The following is a 7,622-nucleotide window of genomic DNA, read 5'->3' on the forward strand; positions in this document are numbered from 1 at the left end:
CGCGGGTACGAGTGAGCTTTTCTCAGACGGATATGAAAATTGTATAATATAATTAATATATTTCGATTATGTGGCGGGTTGCGAGGCTGCAGACGAGCGTCCCACGCCAAGCCATTAGTGTTCTTTTTTTTCTTCTTTTTTTTTTCTTTTTTTTTTTCTTAATTACTTTCTTCTTTTTTCTTCTTTTTTTTTCTTCTTTTTTTTTTTCTTTTTTTTTTTTTTATTAACTAAAAGAAGTTATTGTCGACCGTTCGTTGGTGCGCGCCTTCGTCCCGGCCTCCGCCCGTCAAATTATTTATCAAGCGTAAATATTTAAAAGGACACGCGAACGGTAGGAGGGAAAGGTAAGTAAGTGAGGTATAAAACGATACGTAAAGTGAGAGCTGAGAGAGTATTAAAAAAAAAAAAAAGAAAAAAAAATGAAAGAAAGAAAGAAAGAAAGAAAAAAAATTTTAAAGGAAACGCGGTGGTAAGCAAATGAAAGTGCCAAGGGATTAAGGAGATAACGACGATGAGCCGAAATTTCGCCGTCGAGGACGCCGCCATATCCTCTACATAGCATAGTATATAAAATTGGCGAGCGAGAGCAATCTCACGAGTTCTGTGTATTATTTATTATGCACGGATATCAAAAGGGCATTTTTATACACTATCCGTTCGACATTTCGAAATTTAAGCAATGGAAAATATTTGACGCCCCTCTTTTATCTGAAACGAAAATTGCATTTCCAACATTGAAGAGAGAGAGAGAGAGAGAAAGAAAGAAAGAAAGAAAGAAAATACCGAAGACCTTTTTCCCCAATCAATTGAAATGCATATACACGTGCACGAGAGGAAAAAACCAAATGGAGAAGCTTTTTTCATTTACGCCCACGAGAAGAGAAATAAATGATAGCAACTTTTATCATTCCCACTCTATCGCACCCCCTCCACCCGCCCACCCACCCCCAATAACCCTCTCGGACCTGAGTCTTTTGAAAACAGATCCGCATAAAAATAAAAGAGACACGCTGAGAAGCCAGTACCAGCCTCTAACAAGTAATACAAATTTAAAAAAACTCACACACGCAAAAATGTAATGAGAAGAAATGCACAGCGCATTTTCTGACCAATTGATGTGCTCGTTCGTTCGTCGCGTTCGACGATTTCTTTTTCCTCGATAAGTTCGCAGTAGGATGCCAAGGTACCACCACCGCCGGGTACGAGCAAACCAAAACGGAAAAAGGCAAAATATTATTTTTGAATAGTCGGAAAGAATTTTTGCGAACACTCGCGAACGTAAGCGACACGGACAGAAGAAATATCTTCAATTGTGAAACGAAGAAATGCCGCAGAAAAATCCCAAGAGCACACTCGAGATAGACAAAAAAGTGTACAAATTGTAACGAGAGAATTAATAAATTATAAATTATTAGACTGTGACGAGAATTATTATTATAGTAACTTAAAGAAGAAGAAGAAGAGGAGGAGGAATAAGAAGAAGAAGAAGAAGAAGAAGAAGGAGGAGGAGGAGAATAAGAGTGAGAGAGCGGTTAAGGGAAAAGTAGTAGTGAGTCTTTAAAGTTATAGATGATTCTAAGATATGTAAAAAAGAGAATGAAATTTAAATGAATGGCGGTTAGGGATTTTCCGCTGCAATGTACAAAATGTCGGTTAACCTCTTAACTATAAATATTAGTTTATTAAAAAAAGTATTTAAAATTCTCGGGGGACTGCCGCAACGCCATCGCGTTTTTATAAGAGAGAAATGATATCGATTGATCTTTGCGCGTCGTTACGTTTGAAAATGATTTTCGAATATGAAAATTTTTTTTCGGAATGGGATGATTTTGAATGGACTTTCCTTCCATAGAGAATCGACCGCAGAATATCAAAATTTATCAACAAAAGCAGCTTTCATCCCAAGAGCCCGGAATAATGAAGAAATCCGAAGATTGTGCTAAAATTTAGTGAGCGAAAAGAAAATGAAGAGGAAGAAGAAGAAGATGATGATGATGATGATGATGAAGAAGAAGAAGAAGAAGGAAACACGATTCAGATCCGAACAGAACGAGCATCGGCGCGTCTAACGCGTAACAACTACGCGATTCGCAGCATAACCGAATAAAATGAAAATATAATAATAAGAAAAGGAATTACAAAATGGTAGAAAAAAAAAAGGAAGCAAGAGAAACACAAGCAAGCTTTTTCATTGACAAAAATACAATAAGCAATCCCGAGGTTTCGGCTCCAAGCATCATAAACTAATCGAGATGGTGGCACTAATAAAGTAGTAAATACTCTGACAGAACAACATTACATAAAAATCCAGAAACACCCATCGACACGCAAACTCAGACACTCACACCTACACTTACAGGCGCACAGTGTAGTAGTTAATATTGTCACAGCAGTCACTGTGATACGACAATATGTATGAAAACATGCAACTAGCAAATTCTACCGCAGAACCACACATATGCAATATAATTATTGGATGGAATATGGATGGCCGAGTGAATTAACGTTACCTTTATTGCGTAGTCGACGTGGGAGATTCTCCTGCCCCCCCCCCCTCCAGTCACTTACTATCTTTCTGCGGGCTGCATCAGACGAATAAAAAAAGAGTTTACAGATTTGAAAGGAGTCGTCGATCGAACGGTCGTTTTATTTATTCGTTTATCATTGGGCTTTAGCGTTATATTCTTGATAAATGGGAAATGATGATGTGTGATGACGCGCTACGATCAGGGTAGAAGACGATATTGCGTATATAAATATAACTGTCGCTCGAGTCGGCGTCGAGGAGGAAATCGTCGATCGGCACACGCAAATTCCCATGCGATCGCACGCACTTCGATGGTTCCTGTGAAATATAGTCGATCGGTGCAATGAAAATCTGTCGCTCGTTCTATTTATATTGTTGATATGGCCGACCCAATAAGTGCAGCCCCGCGCAATAATTATAAATAGAAGATTAAGCAGAATGAGTTTGTTTGCACCACCACCACCACCACCCCCTCCCCATCCATCAATCCATCCATCAATCCATCAATCCATCAATCCATCAATCCATCAATCCCTTCCTCCCGACCCCACCCCACCCCTTTCCCATTAAGTGAGACGACGATTTGTTACGGCGCATATCGGGCGGCATCTAGGGCCTTATGATGAAGCATAAAGTTGGGCATTGTTGTTACGTGAGAGAGGGAGACACGGTGATTCAAGTGATATAATAGGTAAATAAATAATATATTGATTACGTGAATGATAAAATCAGTGAGTAACGAGATATTAATAAATGAATATTGCGTACCTCAGAGCGGAGCCCTGCCAACTCGATAAAAAATGCGATAAAATAATGAGGGAAAGTGAAAGGATAATGAAAATGGTAGTCCAAGTTACTGAAGAGTAATTCAGTATTTCTTTCACCGATTGGCAAGGGGCCTCTCGATTAGAAATAACAAAGACACGTTCTATTATACATTATTATATTATCTATTATGTAATTGTTGCCGACGAATGGGCATTAACGGGAAACCGCGCGGGTATATAATAACTTTAATCTTTACTACAGACATCCACATTTGTATAGACAGACATTTAAATAGTTAAAGTTAATAGTAATTATTGACGGTTAATTGTACAGTTTAAGAAATAATAATTAATCTCTGAATCGAATGTGCGTTATCCAGTATGCGATGTTATTTATGAAAAGAAATAATATATGGACTCGGGATGCAAGGGAAGAAGGATGTAGTAGTGAAAAGTCGAAATAGAGCAATCATATTACGCTGACGTTTTTGCTGGCAAACCATAAGAAATCCTTTTATTCGCTTCTACATCGCTGTTGGAATGGCGAAGAGGAGCGCGCGTAAAAAAAAAAAAAAAAAAAAAGAAAAGAAAAGAAGAAAAAAAAAAGGGAAAAATTGCGTATGCTCAATGAGATTTATTATTTTTTATTTTTATTTTTATTTTTATTTTTTGTAAATGAAAAAGGCAAAAGAGAAGACGAGCGGAGTGAAACATGTATTCGGAAAACAAAAACAAAAATAATGCAAAAAATAGGAAAGAAAAGAACGAGCTAATAAAAAGCCATCGACGCCAGCTATTAATACTAAAACACAAAATTTTATTTAAATTCTGAGGAGCAGTAGCTTGTGTTGCCGGCATTGGAAATCCGAGCATGTCGACGCTTTTCGGAACTGCTAGTGAAAAATTAGAATTGGAGAAAGAATTCGGCCCCCTTCTTAATCGGCAATAAGGCAGTTCAGCCGAATCGATTGAAAGCAAGAATTCTTCTCTCTTCCACTCGACGAATGTTCGAAACAAAAACAAAAATATGGCTTCATGCTTAATTAAAAATACATAGATGCAGGACAGCACATAAATAAGCAGAGGCAAAGTACGACAACAAAATCTCTTATCGAGAAACAAAATACAAAAAAGGTACTTTGACGAATCTTGAAAGCAAAAAGTGAATTCAATTACCACAGATTAGAGAAATCATTGAGACAAAAAGAAGCTAATGTTATAGATAATGAAAAACTCAATATATTTATATATATATATATATATATATATATATATGTATGTATGTATGTATGTATGTATGTATGTATGTATACGTTTACGGAGGATAATGAGTTAACAGAGAGAGAGAGAGAGAGAGAGAGAAGAAAATGATAAAAGGACGTTTACGGGCAGGCCCCAGCACAGCGCTGGGCACTTGCCCGATTCACACCGAACATACAATTGAGAAAAGAAAAAAAAAAAAAAGAATTGTGTAAATGAAACACACGGTTGCATGCATATTGAAATAATGGTTTAAAAAAAATAAGTAATAGTCTATAGCAGGGATCGACACGACGTCGATCCAACACTTAATCGTTTATTGATACTTGTAATAATTGATGCTTAAGAATTTCGTTAATTTTTTTAAAATACAAGTTAGCACTGTCGACGAAGACAACCTTCGTCGTGCCTGCATTCGCTTAGCACTTGCTGTTTTTTTTTTTTTTTTTTTTTTTTTTTTTTTTTTTTAAATATATTTTTCGCCCGGGGACTCGTCTCAAAAATTCGTGAACGAGGCTAGACGTAGAGATAGAGAGAGAGAGAGAGAGAGAGAGAGAGAGAGAGAGAGATAAAGCGCAGGAAGTGAGCGAAAACAATTTGCCCCGCGAGTCCCATATTAAAGATAATCTTCACAATCATTATTTTCTATTTTAGTTAAACTACTTTATAATCGCTACTATTTTACACATAAACTTCCTCTACTATATAACCTTACCCACTACTACTATTAATGTTTCTGGTACACTACTACCTACTATTTACTTCTAGTTTTTTTTTTTTTTGTGTTTTCGAAGATGATTGCTGATTTGCTACTTCGAGAGATTTCACACGTACCTTGACACATTCTCCGCTAGTAATTTTTTTTTTTTTTTTTTTTTTGTGTGATTCATTACGTACAGGTACATACTTTATTCATATACGATTTCCTTCTATACCTTTATTCGGGACGTAGTCCCAGTGTCCGTTTTCATGAGGAAAAGCTTAATACATTAACCATGGCCGTCCACGCCACAGAAACTATGTAACTTTACCTTCGCAATTTTCATTAATGCATCAACATGGGATTTGTCAATGACTTTGTTTTTCATCAATCTTGTCAATCTTGGAACATATAACAATGACTGTTGATAGATAAGTAGGGAGATTTTAGATTATTTGTTGATGCGTATTTTACAAATTTTTGTTCATTAACAATCCATCAACATTGCTTCGCTTCCATTTAGTAGATAAAAGACGAACGTAATTATTTCCTTTCAATTGCCATTAACGCGAATGGCGCATTCGCGACCGATCATACATAATAAAGTAGATAATTTTTATTCGACACCTTTAATAATAAAAGAGCATGTAAAATAATAATATCGATCTTGATCATTTCACGATAAAAGAAAATTTAATTTAATTTTTTTCAATTCTCTTGTCGTTATCTTAATAAATGCATCCCAGTTTATTCGCTTATAAATATATGGGTGTGATGAGTCGTGATGTTCTAATTGCTGTTGTAGATAACGAGAGTGCTAGGAGGGGCGATGTTGGGCGGTGGGTGGGAGGGGCGGGAGGGGGGGGGGGCATTTACCAAACATAAATAGTATAACTCAGTAAGTGAGTGAAATTGGATAAGCCAATTCACGCTTTAATAGTTCGCGCATGAAGCAAAAAAATTTCAAGAATAAAATTTGAACGATCACCAACGATCAACAGAGTGAAATCATCGTTATTAAATTTCTCCTAAATATTGTTTAGTTTAAAAAGCAATTGATGGGCGGACTGGCCATGGTGTGTGATTCGCAACTTCCTTTTCATCAATTTTGATAAATGACACAACAAAACAACACTTTCCACATGTATTTTTCTCCTCGGTTGTGGACTCCCCCCCCCCCCCCCCCCGGAGCAACAACTTTTCTCTCGGATTTCGGAAAATCACATTGTCAGCAGTTTCGGAAACACATACCGCGGTATGTTAAAATAGAATCTGGTTGTTGGAAAAAGAAAGATAAGATTTTAAACGATATTAAGGTTTTAGGAAAAATATTACAGATTGTCTATTTTTCGTAAAGCAGCACAATTATATTTAGGTCATTAAGTTTGTAATATCAAAAAACAAACAAACAAACAAACAAAAAAAAATACAAATAAAAAAAAACTAAACAAAACAAAACAAAAAAAAATTAAAAGAATAACATAGGCTTGTCTTTCTTTTTTCAAGGATCGCTAGTTGTTCGACGTATCCCTCTGTTTTCGAAGTTAATTGAATTGAAAAAAATGCGCAAGGCACATCGGAGAATTCTCGGCGAAATCTTGAAAATATATACGATGTTTCTTTTTTTAGTGGATAATGTTTAAAGGTTTACTAAATACATATTACATATACGGATAATCATTACTAAGTACAAGAAAGCATAGGAAATAACGTACATAGGCATTAAGTCACTGAAAAATAGTAGGCAGCTTCCCTCCAGATGCGAAATTACCCTTCAAAAAGGCCAATGCACGAGTCCGGCATAGTGGTAACACACGAATGACATTAAAAACGCAGACATTTCGGACGGCAACGATCGATTTCAAGGGGAAAATTTTTTTATAACGATGATACAGATAATGAAAATTCTTGTAAATCATGATTTTTAGGCATAAAGTAGAGTGCGAGAGAGAGAGAGAGAGAGAGAGAGAGAGAGACAGAGAAATTATAGTACTTTCTGGTAGGTCTTCTGGAGGGACAGCTCCCACTAAAGTTTGGTTTTAAAATTTAGTAACGCGAACGTGAGGAATTGCCCGATGCTACATAAAAAAAAAAAAAAAAAAAAAAAAAAAAAAATTTGAAAGACATTTTTCTATATCCGCAAGTTTTATTACAGAAGAGTTATTAAACGAGAGGAATAGAGCGAGGAATAGGAGCAAAAAGAAGGATGAGTAGTAGCTAGGCGAGATCCGTTATATTTTTTTGTTTGGAAAAAAAAATGAAAAATTTTACGAGAAACGGTCGAGGATACAAATACATAGAAATCAACACGCTTTCCATTTTTCGGCTATCTATAGAGAAAAATCGACGAAATGTCATAAATCACACA

This window comes from Ceratosolen solmsi, unplaced genomic scaffold (genome assembly GCF_000503995.2).
Source record: "Ceratosolen solmsi marchali unplaced genomic scaffold, CerSol_1.0 scaffold29, whole genome shotgun sequence".
Classification (NCBI taxonomy): Eukaryota; Metazoa; Arthropoda; class Insecta; order Hymenoptera; family Agaonidae; genus Ceratosolen; species Ceratosolen solmsi.